This window comes from Orycteropus afer, unplaced genomic scaffold (assembly GCF_000298275.1).
Source record: "Orycteropus afer afer isolate SDZICR_OR568_19922 unplaced genomic scaffold, OryAfe1.0 scaffold00226, whole genome shotgun sequence".
In the NCBI taxonomy this organism is placed as follows: domain Eukaryota; kingdom Metazoa; phylum Chordata; class Mammalia; order Tubulidentata; family Orycteropodidae; genus Orycteropus; species Orycteropus afer.
This window is the reverse complement of record NW_006921813.1, coordinates 2,882,804-2,898,905: the sequence shown is the minus strand read 5'-3', so window position 1 is coordinate 2,898,905 and position 16,102 is coordinate 2,882,804. Positions and strand designations below refer to the sequence as shown.

Here is a 16,102-nt window from a genome sequence, read left to right as displayed (position 1 = left end):
TCTACTTCTGTAAAGATTTATGGCCTTGGAAACCCACTGGGTATCAAAATGAGCCTGAATCAACTGGATGGCAGTGCGTTTGGTTTGGTTTGTTATATATATATGTGTGTGTGTGTGTACAGGTGGTACAGTGGTTGAAGTGCCTGGCTACTAATTGAAAGGTCAGTGACTCAAACCCACCAGCCACTCCATGGGAGAAAGATATGGAAGTCCACTTCAATAAAGATTTACAGCTTTGGAAACCCTATGGGGCAGTTCTACCCTATCCTATAAAGTCACTATGAGTTGGAATTGACTCAACAGTGTGGGTTTGATTGATTTTGATATCTTAGAGGTGGTTTTGGCTTCTTTTAAATTTCTGTAAAAATAAAGACAACATTTCCAATGCAACATTTTTTTGTGTGTTCAGTGAGACCAGTTACATCAATCATTGCACACTCTACAACCATTACCAATATCCATTGCCAAATTTTCCATCACCATAACAGAAACTCAGTATTTCCACTTCTGTCTGATTTTTCATTCTGTGTTGATTTTCACTACCCTAAGCATTTTACTGCAAGCTCCATTGTCCTTTTGAAAAGCAGGCAGAGTACGCCTTGTGCAAATGGAAAGATGAAGATGATGCCTTCCAGAAAGTAAATTCATTAACACTTTCTCTTTGTGTACTCCATAGGACCCTGAGGAGGCCCTTCTGCTAAGGAGTGAGCAATATGTATTGACTGATTGTTAGTTGATAACAGTGATTCTGAAGGGCAGTTCTAGTTATTTTTAAGAGAACTAAAAAGTGGATGACGCTGACTTCATATGTTTAATTTCACTATGAGACTGACAGCTTCCTTCTCCTTAACAGTGATTTATCTCTCAACTTGCTTTTGCTCATCATCCATAAATGGAATATGATGGACAATGGTCACACCAGCAGGTATCATCCTCCTCCCACATGCCACCTGCTGTGTGATGCACTTTCTAGAAATCGTCTACTTAATCCTCACACCCTACTTGTTGTTGCAAGTTGCTGTTGAATAGATTTCGACTCATGGAGACCTGTGTGTACAGAGTAGAGCTGACTTTTGGGAAGCAGAGTGTCAACCCTGTCTTCCGAGGCACCTTTGAGTGGGTTCAAACCAACTCTTTGTTCTATGTACACATAGACAGGCACACTTTCTTTTATTGTGCCTTGCTTTATTGCACTTCATAGATTTTGTATTTTTCACAAATGGAAGGTTTGTGGCAACCCTGTGGGGAGCAAGTCTGTTGGTGCCATTCTTTGGAAAGCATATGTTCACTTCCTATCTCTGTGTCACATTTTAGCAATTCTCACAATATTTCAAGTTTTTCATAATGCTATTGCACATTTAATAGGCTACAGTATAGTGTAAACATAACTTTTTAGGCACTGGGAAACCAAAAAATTTGTGTGACTTACTTCACTGCTATATTTGCTTTATTGTGGTGAACTGGAAGTAAACCCACAATATCTCTGAGGTATGCCTTCACACACACACACACACACACACACACACGTTTGAGAGTTATCTGGCAAGATAAGACATGGAAGCAAAGAAGACCAAGTCCTATCATGTTAGAATAAAGGTAGAGGAAGCTCTTCCCTGGGGTTTTAGAAAGAAGGTCCCCATGGAGATGTGTTAGGGTGCAAAATAAAGTTTTTCATAAGAAAATGCTTTACAATTTATTCACTTATACATAAAAAAAATCTCTTATGATTCTGAACAATAGGATGGTGAGATTTTGATAGGCAAGGTGACGATATTGTCTGATTACATTGTTTACTTCCCTCATATATAAAATGTTTATTGAAAGGTAGCAAACATCAGGAGGGGAAAGGCAGTGCATGGGAGACTGGCTGAGTGCTCAGGTCTGAGGGACAGCAAAGTGTGCACAAGGAGACTCAGGGTGTCCACAGCTTATTGGCCTGGTCTCCCCTTTTTATTGTGTCTCTTGGCTCCTGCAATCTGTGATCTGATATTAAATGCTAGAAGTCATAGTGCTCCTTTTTTGTGATGTCCCTGTCCCATTTCTCTCATTTTTTTCATCCCTGCTTCATTTACGAAGTTGAGAAGTGTTTGGGGATATTCGAGAAACTGCTCTCCAACTGAAAACACGTGAAAGTTTTTTTTTTTTTTTAAGGAAGTGTTGTTGTTATGTACCGTCGAGTCGCACCTGACTCATAGTGACCCCTCCTTGGGTTTCCGAGGCAGTATCACTACGGAAATAGATTGCCCCATCTTCCTTCCAAGGAGTGGCTGGTGGGTTTGAACCACCAGCCTTCTGGTTAGCAGTCAAGTGTAGTACTACGATTTTCTATCATGAGATATGCCTCATATGTATAGCTATGCTGGACAATAAGGAAGACCAAAGAAGAAATGATGCCTTTGAATCATGATGTTGGTGAAGAATGAACAAATTTGTCTCTGAAGAAGGACAGCCTGAATGCTCCTTGGAAGTGAGGGTGGAGAGATTGTGGGGTTAATTTGTGTTGAAGTCAAGCTCAGTGGTTTTCCATTAGGTTTTTCTAAGTGAATTTATTTGCTTTTTTTTTTCTTTTTTTTCCTTCCCAATTACCTACATATGGTAATTGTAGTGACATAGGTCACTTGAAGAGTTCTGGCACAGGAAACTCAGATTCTATTATCTTACCCTATCTTGTTTATCTGTCTTAATTGTGATTTCCTTTAAACTGTAGTTGCTGTTATTAGGTGCCATGGAGTTGGCTCTGACTCCTAGTGGACCTTGTACAACAGAACGAAACACTGCCATCAAATCAATTCCGACTCATAGCAACCCTAGAGGACAGAGTAGAACTGCCCCAAAGGGTTTCCAGGGTTGTGAATCTTTTTGGAGGCAGACTGTCTCATTTTTCTCCCATGGAGCAGCTGGTGGTTTAAACTGCCGACCTTTTGGTTAGCAGCCGAATGCTTTAACCACTATGCCACGAGAGCTTCTTCAATACAAATCACTGCCAGTAAGAACTGTTTTGTAAATACATGATCACTTTAACATAAGTTGCTATATAGAAAGTGAACAGTTTTATAAACAGCTATAATTTTGGCTTTTAGCTTAGTTACTGTTGTAACTCTACAACATGATGTGTCTGGAAGACTTGAGCTTATAAGGAAAAAATGTCTTCATTTTAGTGATTTCAGTTTAAATTTATAGAAATATCAAGTTACTTATTGAAAAAATTTCAAGTAAAAACAACTGTTCTGGGAAATTGCTACTGACAATATGTTGCTCTGATCACGCAAATATGTGTTTCCCAAGATTAGTTAGTGAGGACTACCAGCATTTCAGAAGTCCCTGGGTGGGGAAATGGTTAAGCACTCAGCTACTAGGCAGAAGATTAGTGGTTTAAGCCCACCCGGAGGTGTCTAGGAAGACAGGCCTGGAGATCTGCTTTTGAAAAGTCACAGTCCTCTCAACACCTGAGGTCACCATGAGTTGGAATTAGCTTGACAGCAAACAGCAACCAGAATTTAAAAAATAACAATGCTCACAGGTCTCTCCCAGTCTCCTCACAGATCACTGGAGGAGTTGAATAGCTTTTTATTTGTTTAGGAAATAGAGAATCTAATTTTGAATGAAAATCTGAAACCCAGCTTAAGAGAATATATGCCTTGCTCCTTAGCATTCTTCTAATGTCCCACCTTGACTGCCCTGACCTTTTGGAGTGTCTCAGGAACTCATGGCTGTGGAAGCAAAGTCAAAGGATGGAAGGCTGACCTCCCAAAGTCCTACCAAGCCAGGAGCCCGATGAGTGATTTCCAAATAAGGTGAAAGCACAGCATCATTATCCAGATCTCAAATGTCAGCCAACTTCACCAGCATGAGAAATGCAATCAGAAGGAGACATTGCACACCAAGATAAAGACAACACTCAGTCAAACAGAAAACTGTATGGCAACGATGACCATAATAATTAACATTTTCAAAACAGCTACAGAAGTTTACTCTATGGGCATGTATTCTGAAGCAAAGAAATGTTTCCCTCTTTCATTCTAAATTGTGTGACTCAAGATACCATCTACTGGGCAGACATCTCTTCCCACCATCTTTCCCTTATCTGCTAATTGTATCTTCTCCCCTACAGTCAGTTTACCCATCATCTTAAGGATGGCACCTCCCATCTCTCCATTTAAAATTTTACCCTTTGAGCTCCTTCCTTTCCCTCAGCAAATGGTAGAAAAAAATGCCTAAGGGAAACATCAGTGAGATGCCAGTTTTCTCCATTACCTAATTTTCCAACATGTTACAAAAGTGCCACTAATAAAGAGTGAGCATCATTCCTTATATGTATTAAAATCTAGTGGCAATCCAATATTGAATTAAGAAGCCCTGTCTTAACAATGCTTGAATGGCTAATGAAATGGCACTTCTTGAAGGTCCATATTTCATTAACTTGGCAAAAATCCGTTCCAAGGTCATTTCCAAATGCTCGTCTTGTGCAGTGCAGCATACATGGAACAGCACCACCATGGCACCAGGTCAATCCATTAGTCATTGCGGGAGTGAGCTTTCTGTGGAGATGCAGCCTGCTTCAAAGTCAGATGGGCTTTTGAAAAGCACGCCAAGGAAACTTTAAAATTTGAAATGTTACAGACAAATAAAAAGGACCTAACAGCTTTTAATTGTCTACTAAACTCGCAGTAGAAGGTTGCTTTTCATATTTTGATGAAAATATAATGTATCTACCCAGTGTGAAAACAGGTTAAAAATGTGGTAAGTGAATTTGTGCATATGTCTTCAATTGAGGGAAGTGCTGAGTGCCAGACTTCAGCCACGCGGATCATACTGCAGGTCTGTGTAAAGGCTGAAAGTGGTGGGATCTAGTTGCTAGAGCTGCAAATTAAACAAATAAATGAGACACCATGGAATGCAGCAAAATATCTGTGGTCTGATTAGTTCATATTTGCCATATGTGTGAATATTAGCAGGCAAATGTTGAGTTTAAGTAAAGCTCTGGTTTCCAATAGGTGCAACTGAGGGGAAATTCTTAAAAATAAAAAAAGAAGAAGAAAGATTTGAGATCTTTACTCAAAGATCAATGTTTTACATTATATACACGCTTTTAAGGAATTTCATTAATTTTTTATGTTAGGAGTATTTACAAATTCACTGTTGCTAAAAATAAAAGATTTCCACCAGGGCAATTTTCCTTGAAGCATTAGACAGAGTTTGACAATAACTTGCTACTTAGTTGTGATGATAAGTCAAAATCTTAGCTATAGGGACCTTCTTGTTTTGTTTGTTTTAACCAGTTGTCATGGAGTTGACTCTGACTCATGGTGACCCCGAGTATCTCAGAGTAGAGCTGGGCTCCACAGGGCTTTCAATGGCTCAATTTTGGGTAGAACATGACTGGCCTTCCCTCTGAGGCATCCCTGGGTGAGCTCAAACCCCAGTCTTTCAGTCAGCTGCCTAGTGCATGAACCGTTTGTACCACTCAGGAACTTGTATTTTCTTTGAGCAGATGTCTATTTTTTGGGCCTACTAAGTGGCCAGGTGCTGCCACTTTGCCATCCTCCATGCTCAACCTCATGAAATCCCATAACAAGCTATAAGTTCCTCTTTAGTAGAACCTAGTGGGGAAATTTAAAAAGACTGCTGAGCAGAGAACTCTGTTCTGACTAATCTGTTAAATCACTTATACTAAACTGCTTTCACAAAATAATAAAACCAGAGAACAACTTGAGAGGTTCTTTGGCTCAATCCTCCTTCCTAGATGACTCAGATCTCAAATGTCTGCCTCTATTAGAAGTGTGAAAGGCAGGAATGGAGAGGGTCTTTATGAGTTAACCTCATGGGGGAAGAGTAACAGAGCAGAAAGACACACCATATGTAATGATGGTGGCAGGGTAGGTGTAGGAAGGAATGTTTGCTAATACCAATCTTTTTATCGTAACACATACAGATAGTAGCAACACCAGCAGCAGGGCTAGATACATAGTATAATTAGATATATTACCAGGCCATAGGAATTAATTTACTTATTAAGGATAAGAGGTGGTATTCAAGGGAAAATGACCACTAATCAGTAGGAGCTCTGGTGGCACAGTGCCTAAAGCATTTGACTGCTAACCAGAAGGCTGGCGGTTCAAACCCAGCAGCCACTCCTCGGAAGGAAGATTGGGCAATCTACTTCCGTAGTGATACCACTTCAGAACCCAAGGAGGGGTCACTCTGAGTCGGATCCAACTTGATGGCAATGAGCTTGGTTTTTGGTTTGGTTATGAGATATGCTCAGTGAAATACAAGGAAAATTTTTCTTTAGAGGCATCTCTACAGTGAGATGTTCACAAGGCTCCATGGAGAGACATCCTGTGGTACAGTACATGCTGTGGGATCTGTCAGCTCATATTCCACTCCTAGCTCGGCCACTCACTAGCCATGTGAACTTGGACAAGTTGCTTAACCTCTCGAGGATAAGATGGATGCTGGACACCTGGAGTCTGGCAGATATAGTTCTGCTATCCAATAAGGGAAGATTGATCCTGAGAAGTGTACATCAATGAGCTTGACAAGAATGGTGTAAGTTCTAGAACAGATCAGTGAAGGACCACAGTATGAACCTTAAAAAGTTAGGCAGTGATCCTAAGGTGCCAGTGTAGGTTCACTTAGAGAAAACCATTTTATTTCCTTCCCAGTAAGTGTTACCATACTGAGAGTAAGGAAATATGATAGATATCAATTCTTCTTTCTCCCCTTTTTCATTCTTTCTTTTTTTTAAAAAAACATTTCTTGAGACCTACTATATGCCAGCACTGAGCAAGATGTTGGGAATATGCAAAGTAGGAGGCTAACATCATATACTTACCCTCAAAGAAAATCTAGTCCCAGAAAAGTGTAGAAAAAACTGCAAGTCCAGTGTAAGAGATACTATCATAGAGGTAACCACTGGGTAAAGAAGCTCAGAAAGAAGGGAGAGTCAAGTCTGTGATACAAGGGGAGAGCTGGCTCATGAGCAGAATCCGACAGCACATACAGCTTTGACAGCAAAATGAGGGCTTGGGCGACACCCAGCTCTGGAGGGCCCTGGAGAATAGTGTGGAGGGGCCCTGACAGATCTGGCTGGAGGTCTGTTATCACCACAGGTTAGAAGGAAGAAGTCCTGGAGAAGAATCCCCTAGAGAAGAGGTAGAAATGGGCTAAGTGAAGTTAGTCAAAACCTCAGTTTCCCTAAAGGACCAGGCAGTTTGGGGACAAATACAGTAGTTTTGATTCAGAAACAAATGAGGGGGAAAAACATCAAGTGGGTTGCTTACATTTTGCCCTTATTTCTCCTTAGTTAACCAATTTCCTAAATGATTTGTATAAAAAGGCATTGCATATAAAGCAATAATGGGGAAGATTATGATACCTGGTATCACCATGATCTGGAGCCAATTTAGAGATTTAGAACAATGATTCTGGACTCTCAGAAAAGTTTACTTTTTAACTTTATCTAAACATGCCCAACACAATGACCCATAAAGAACTTTAAATATCTAGGATCTAGCTAACTTGGGATAAATCAACACCTACCCGTCACAGGTGAGTTTTGTACCCATGACACCACCCATTTGTGTCAACTCCAGCCCCTAACCTTTTACCTCATGAGATCCCTTGTCACACAACTCCCTCTGTCAACTTGTTGTTGTTGTTGTTGTTATTTGCCATTGAGTCGGCCCCGACTCATAGCGACCCCTCCTTGGGTTTCCGAGGCAGTATCACTACGGAAGTAGGATTGCCCAACCTTCCTTCCGACTATACACACTTAACTAAATAATTCTCTGTTTCTCTGATGCTGGACACAAAAATCATTTTCAAGAGCTGCTATTGCTGCCCCCCCCTTCCCTTCTGCTACCACACACCAGTCTTGACCTTAGGACTCCACCATCTTATCCAAGAATGGTTATGATGTGGATGAAATTTACTGCTCTGACCAGTCAATTATCTTGTTATTGACTTTACCAGTGTTTAGTTACTAAATAGTCTCAACTCAGTGGCATAAACTCGGGCATTTCAATTCAAGAAAAAGAATACACCATCTATGTTCAATCACACTGTATCTAATCAATGATCCCCTAATTCTTTACATTTTGGCTTCCTGATAGCCCATCCTGTATTCCAACTGAGTTTACTAAGATGTTGTTCATTAGGAATATATGTAAGGGTGCAAACAACAACAACAATAGCAACTTTAAATCTTACCTTAACCACACACTGGTCAGGTAACACAGATGTAGAAGTTTTAGTGTAGAGTTGAATGAAGCTGCCAAAAAATGTAATGGAAACAACACAAATAAACAAGTAAATGGCTACTGTGCTTTGTTATGCGCTTGTCAAATCACATACAAATGGAAAAATAAACACAGATGAGCTTCTGAAACATGATCAGAAGAGACTGAACATGGTGGTGAAAGGCCTATGTACTATTTCCTCAATAAACATTTACTGAGTAGGTACTAACTAGAGGGAAAACAAGAAAGTGCTGCTATCCTTTTAGGGCTTCATAGCCCACTCAGGGGATAAACTATAAATGTTGTTGCTGTTGTTATGTGCCACCGAGTTGGACCCGACTCATAGCGACCCCTCCTTGGGTTTCCGAGGCAGTATCACTACGGAAGTAGATTGCCCCATCTTCCTTCTGAGGAGTGGCTGGTGGGTTTGAACTGCCAGCCTTCTGGTTAGCAGTCAAGTGCCTTAGGCACTATGCTACCAGAGCTCCTAAACTATATATAGTAACCAAATAATGTGATAAAAGAAATTATAGGTGAATGAACAAAGTATTATGAATGACCTTCTCAGATGCCTAGAAAACCAAGGACCACTCCATTTATAGGAATGCAGCAAGAAGCCATCAGAACTTGTGTTCTTTTATGAAGATCACTGAGGTAGCAATATGGAGAATGAACTGGTGAGCAGAGAATGAGGAGGTAGAGAGGTGAGAGGTAAGCCTGTTGACTCAGTTCAGTTGAAAGATAATGAATGCTTGAATGAAAGTAGGTATGATGGACATGAGGAGGCTAGGGAAGGTATGAGAGATATTTTGGAGGTAGAATTAATAGAACTTGTCAAGTAACTGTAGAAGATGTGGTATTCCATATGATTTGGCAAGTACACAGCAAAGAATAGAAAGAGGAGGTGTCACATCAGTCCTGCTATTATGACGATGGCAACACTAGACAACTAACAAATTTAGAGGAGGAGTTAGTGTAATGAATTTGTTTCAAATGTGTTTATTCCAAAGTCCTTGTCAAATGCAGAGTGTAATTCCAAGTGGGTACATGGATCAGGAATTACAGACTTGGGAATGGTCAGTGTATGTGGCAGCTGAAGCTGTGGGAACACTGAGATCCTCTCAGAAAATAATACAAGGAGGACAAATAAATGTTTATTCCTATAGAATGGTTGGGGATAAGTGAGGCAAGTTTGGAGGGGAGAAAAGAAGAGTCAGTTCCTTATAAGAGTCTTTTATATAGCTAAATCATATGGTGGTCATCCATCTCAAACCTCCATCACTGAAGATATTCAAACACAAGCTCAAAGATAATTAGGATACTGTGGAGGTGGTTTAAGTATCACATGGTTTATAGACTAGATGGACTTGAGAATCAGTTCCCAACTCTAATATTCTGGGATCCTGTGGCTCTATGATAGAAAATGCAGCTTCTCTCCACTTTACTTTCTTTGGCAGCTAACACTGATGCTTGATGAGGTTGGAGCATCAATTAAAAGCAACCTGGAGAAGGTATGGGTATGAACTTCTGCCAAGGAGTCAGGTCTGTGGGTAGCAAATGATCTGTCTGTGGCAGTGGAAAAGGAAGCCAGTTCTTAAGACAGTACCTTCCTGTCCCTTTCACCCTGAAAAAACAATCAGAACTAAAGACAAATGAATGAAAAACAGATGAATTAAGTTTACTCTGAAATATCTACGGATTAAAGGATTAGGAGAAAAGCACTCAAGTAAACCACACTTTGGGTTTTGCTGGCCCCAAAATATCTGAATATAAATTATAGACCTTTTGATGAACTCACTCGACTGCTTGGGCTGCCCATCCTTTAAATGTAGCAAGAAAAATGGCAATGTGTAAGCCAACTAATAATATGAGCCGTGAATTCTACCTTTGCATGAAAATTTAGTTATACGAAGGAATTTGTAATGATAGGAAATTGTTTTAAAAGCTGTTGTCTGAATATCATACTAAAAACCAAACCAAACCCACTGCCATTAAGTCAATTACAACTCATAGTGACCACCCCCATTGGGTTTCCAAGGTGGTAAATCTTTACAGAAGTAGATTTCCTCATCTTCCTTCCAAGGAGCAGCTTGTGGGCTTCAACCACCAACCTTCTGGGCAGCAGTCAAATGACTTAGGCACTGTGCCACCAGAGCTCCTTGAATAGTATTAGAGAAAACTAACTAATACCCAGATAAATAGTCAATATATTGAAGAGCTTTTTAATAAAATTGATCGGGGCTATTATATACCTGGCCTACAGCTCTTAGACATTCCAGGGGCCCATGGTGCATTCTTTGGACATCAATTCAGGCCTTCTAAAGCACTAGTAGCAATGTAATAGGTACCAATCAATAAGACCCTCTGGGTGGATTGCTGGCCATGTACCTACTGCAGGACTTTTGCTGCAGTGGAGCCAAGATAGAAGAGTGAAGTAAAATACAAGTTAGAAAAGATATAAATGTTCTGTCAACTATTATGAAGGGAGGAATGCATGGTGGTGCAAACAATTAACATGCTTGGGTGCTAACAAAACTCTGGGAAGTTCAAGTTCACCCAGTGGTGCCTCAGAAGGAAGGTAGGGATCTGCTTCCAAAAATCAGCCATTGAAAGCCCTATGGAGCACAGTTCTACTCTGAGACACATAGGGTCACCAGAATCATAATCAACTTGATGGCAAATGGTTTATTATGGAGGGAAAAAGAGAAAGGGGGAGAAAAGACAGAAAACATGGTCACATAACAATGATATAGTTGAGTCATTCAGTCAATAAATATCCATTGCTTGTCCATCAAATGAAGACGTGTTGGAGAAACTTAAGGTAAATCAGTAACTAAAACAGACCCGGTCCTTGGAAGGAAGTTTGGGCAATCTACTTCCATAGTGATACTGCCTCGGAAACCCAAGGAGGGGTCGCTATGAGTCGGGTCTGACTCGGCGGCACATAACAACAACAACAAAACACACCAAGAATCTTACACTTATGGAAATTATATTCTAGGAGAAGGAGATGGACAATAAACCATAAACATAACATATAAGCAAAATCACTGTATGTTGGAGGAAGTGTCACAGGAGAAAAAAGAGCAGAGTAAGGGGACTTCATGTGGTGGGAAGCATGGAGGTTGCTGAAGTACTTAAAAAGCTGTTCAGAGTAGGCCTTACTGAGATGGTGAGATTGAGCAAGGATTTGAAAGAGGTCAAGGAGTGACCTAGAGACCTCTGAGGGAAAGAGTATTCCAGAAAGATGAGGGTGCCTGATGTGTTTTAGCAACTTCAAGGAGGCCAGTTTATCTACTAACTTTGATTTATTCATCAAATGGTTATTGAGTATCTACAATATACCAAGCACTCTACCAGGCACATCAGAGAAAAGAATAATCCCTGAACTTCAAGGAGCCATGAGGAGATATGGTATAAAACAATGGGATGGTTTGACTTTGTCATTGTGCCTTCTTTATCGTAGGACATCTTTAACTTTCTCCTTTATTTTCTTTCTTTTTCATTCCCTTGTCCTATTTCTCTCTTTTCTGCAGCCATCTCTCTTCTCACTCATAACATTGCCCCCTTTCCTTTCCTCTTCTCTCCTATCTTTCACTCCTTCTCCATCCAAACTTCTCCCTATTTCCCTTTGCTCTCCAGTTCTGTCTATTCATCTCATAAAACTGTTCAAAATTTTCTCAAACATCAGGTTTTTTTTAAAAAATACATGTCTTTATAGATCTAATTGCTCTCTCTCAAATATGTGCTGGAATGATCACTATATTAATGATGAGTTGTCAGATGACATCAAGGACATCATACATAAAGAAACTAGTAAGTCATTAAAAAGACAGGAAACAAAGAAAAGAGCAAAATGGAGGTCAGAAGATACTCTGAAACTCACTCTTGGACATGGACTAGCAAAAGCAAAAGGAAGAAATGATGAAGGGAAACAGCTGAAAAGAAGATTTCAAAAACAGCTAGAGAAGATAAAGTAACGCACTACAATGAAATGTTCAAAGAACAGGAGATAGAAAAGAGAAGAACACATTCAGCATTTCTCAAGTTGAAAGACCAGAAGAAAACATTCAAATCTTCAGTTGAAATATTGGATGATTCTATGGGTAAAATATTGAATAATGCAGGAAGCATCATAAGAAAATGAAAGGAATACACAGAGGCATTGTACCAAAAATAATTGGTTGATGTTCAACCACTTCAAGAGGTAGCATATGATCAAGAACTGACGGTATTGTAGGAAAAAGTCCAAGCTGCACAGAAGGTATTGGTGAAAAGCAAGACTCCAGGAATTGACAGAGTTATCAGTTGAAATGTTGCAACTCAGGAATGTAGCGCTGGAGGTGCACATTTTTCTATACCAAGAAATTTGGAAGACAGCTACTTAGCCAACCAAATGAAACAGGCTCATATTGGTGCCCATTCCAAAGAAAAGTGATCCAACAAAATGCAGAAATTAATGAACGATAGCACTAGTATCACACACAATAAAATTTTACTGAAGATAATTTTAAAACAGTTGCAGCACATCAACAGGGAACTGCTAGAAATTCAAGCTGGATTCGGAAGAGGACGTGGAATGAGGGAAATCATTGCTGACATCAGATGGATTTTGGTTAAGAGCATAAAATACCAGAAAGATCTTTGCCTGTGTTTTATTGACTATGCAAAGGCATTCAACTGTGTGGACCATAACAAATTATTTGAAGAATGGGAATTCCAGAACACTTAATTGTCCTCATGTGGAGCCTATACATATACAAAGAAGCATATGTTCAAAGAGAACAAGGGAATACTGTGAGGATTAAAATCACAAAAGGTGTGTATCAGGGTTGTATCCTTTTACCATATTTATTCAATCTGTATGCTGAGCAAATGATCTGAGAAGCTGGACTATAAGAAGAAAAGCACGGCATCAGGATTGGAGGAAGGCTCATTAACAACCTGCGATATGCAGATGACACAGACTTGCTTACTGAAAGCAAAGGGGACTTGAATCATTTACAGATGAAGATCAAAGACTATAGCTCTCAGTATAGATCACATCTCAACATAAAGAAAACAAAAGTCATCACAACTGAACCAAGAAGCAACATCATAATAAATGGAAAAAAGATTGAAGTTGTCAGGGATTCTATTTTACTTGGATCCACATTCAAGTCCCATTAACTAGCCAGTCAAGAAATCAAATGACATTGTATTGGGCCAATCTGCTGCAAAAGATCTCGTTAAAGTGTCAAAAAAAGAAAGACGTCACTTTGAAGACTAAGATGCATCTGAACAAAGCCATGGTAATTTCAATCACCTTATATGCATGCAAAACCTGGACTACAAATAAGGAAGACCAAAGAATCGGTATCTCTGAATTATGGTGTTGGCAAAGAATATGAAATACACCATGGGCTGCCAGAAGAACAAACAAATCTGTCTTGGAAGATGTATAGCCAGAAGTGAGGATGGTGAGACTTTGTCTCATGTACTTTGGGCATGTTATCAGAAGGGACCAGTCCCTAGAGAAGGACATTATGCTTGGTAAAGTAGGTCAGCGAAAAAGAGAAAGATCCTCAATAAGGTGTATTGACACAGTGGCTACAACGATGAGATCAACCATAGCAATGACTGTGAGAATGGCGTAGAACCAGGAAGTGTTTTGTTTTGTCATACGAAGGGTCTCTATGGATTGGAACTGACTCGATAGCACCCAACAACAACATACTTGTAGATATAATTCTGTTTGGGAATAAGGTTTTCGTGTCCGGTCCTTAACCACTTCTGAGTTATAAGCAGAAGCATAGACAAAGACAAGTGAAAACTCATGGGACAGAGGGAGGTAAAAGGACTGCATAGTTGCCATGTGAATATCTCAAGGAACCAAGAAATGCTGGGCCTACAGATGTTGAAAGAATCAAGGATCTTCCCCCAGACCACACACAGAGAGAGCCTTCCCAAGAACTGGTGCTTAGAGTCTGGACTGCGAGAAAATAAATGTCTATTCTTTAAAGCCACTTGTGATATTTCTGTCACAGCAGCAGTAAGAAACTAAGACAAATGATCAAAATTCAACAATGACTATTTCTCGTTGAAATAATAAGTAAAAAGTAATTAGTAACAGCTAATATTGAGCACATTAAACTTTATTACTGATTTAAAGAATAATTGAATTTTCATGTCTAAGTTAGATCTGCAAAATAACACAGGAGAGTTGGACTTGACAGAACTAATGATCACAAATGGAGAAGTGACAGTCAGTTAAATTTGATGTGAAAAAAAGCTCACATATGAAAACAGTATGTAACGATTCTGAAAGTATCTTGCCTCAGTGTCCATGTAACCCATTTTTTTTTTTTGTTCCTGGTCTTTGGGGTTGTATTTGGAAGATCCTATGTGCTTACTAGAAAGAGGTTCCCAGGAAAATCTTGACCTCTGTTGCAGTTTCTTTTATTTAAAAAAATTTCTGAAGATTTTATAGCTCCTTTATAATACATAGGAATATTTCAGAAAGGTCAGTTTTTCATATGCAATGTTTACAGTGGTTGTCTTTTAACCAACAGCCTATTTTATGAAATATCCAATTCCAGGGTGTCACAGACTATGAGTAATAAAACACACAATCTGTGTATCTCAGAACTGGAAACTTTTCATAAGTCGTGCCATGTACTAAAAGAATAGCTCCGACTCTGAGTTCCTGCAAAACCAATGATCACCCAAGTAGTATTTAGTGTCTTCTATTCTAGAAAAGACAGATACACAAAAACTTTGGTGAATACCAAATGTCAATATAATATTTAATGGAATTGTTCAACAGGTTAACTGAAGGTTCTCATGAGGATCAGTTACATATAACAAGAACAATTGACAAATCAAGTATGATCAGAGGTGGGGTTTATTTATTTATTTGCTCGTCATAAATTATATGGGGAATGAACCACTTCTGTTGTGACTATAAGAATATCTAGATCATGTCTACTTAAAACTCCGTGGTAATAGTAACAATATATGAACCTTCTGCAGTGCTTTGCATTCTCCAAGAACTTTATAAACATCAATCAGTCCTCTCAGGAGCAGAGAAACTGTCTCATTGTTGTTTTTTTCCATTTTAACAACACTAAAATCTGCAATCTTTTCAGATTTTAAATATGTATATATCTATTGCTTTTAATGCATATTTAATCTATTGACTGTGCTTTAAAGTTATAATCAGCAGAGGAGAAAGGCTCAGAATTCTATTTTTTGCAACCAAGAACAGTGCATTTCAATATCAGAGTAAAAGCAGCCCTTTGAGGACTATTGTGTTAGCTTGTGGAGTTACTTTTCTACTTAACCTTCCTCTCAAATATTCCATTTCTATCATTAAAATTGCATGTGTTTTTCTCATCCTATAACCCCACAATGCCTAACAGAGGTATTGCACTGGTAGGTTCTGCAATAAATATTTGTGTAAGTTCTCAATAACTATCTGCTCACATGTTACAGGCCCTGCTCTACCATAACTGTCCCTAATCAATACTATTCTCAATTACATATTGGACACTGTGATCCACTTGCTGACATCATCTCTTTTTTCTTTAGTCTAATCATCAGTGGACTGAGGACAGAAAGGTGGTAGAGGACATAAAGATGATTGGGATAACTTCCCAGTTTCACAACCAAATGCACAAACATCTTTTTTTTTTTTAAATCATCAACATTGGTGTCATGTATTATTTGAGTTGCTGGGACTGTAAAGCTAAATAAGCCAGGGCCCCTGTAGGATGGAGCAGTTTTAGATTTTGGATATTGAAACAACTTCATCGATATGAATTATGTATGCTTATTTTTTAAAATTGTAGTGAATTAAAATTCATTCTTTTTTTTTTTTTTTT

The 16,102-nt window shown here is 39.1% G+C and overlaps 1 protein-coding gene across 1 annotated transcript in view; it reads right to left on the bottom strand.

The window, feature by feature from the left end:
• Window positions 1–16,102, bottom strand: part of AIG1 (androgen induced 1) — a 390,941-nt gene that overhangs the window by 216,000 nt on the left and 158,839 nt on the right. The gene's annotated exons all lie outside the window — the stretch shown is intronic.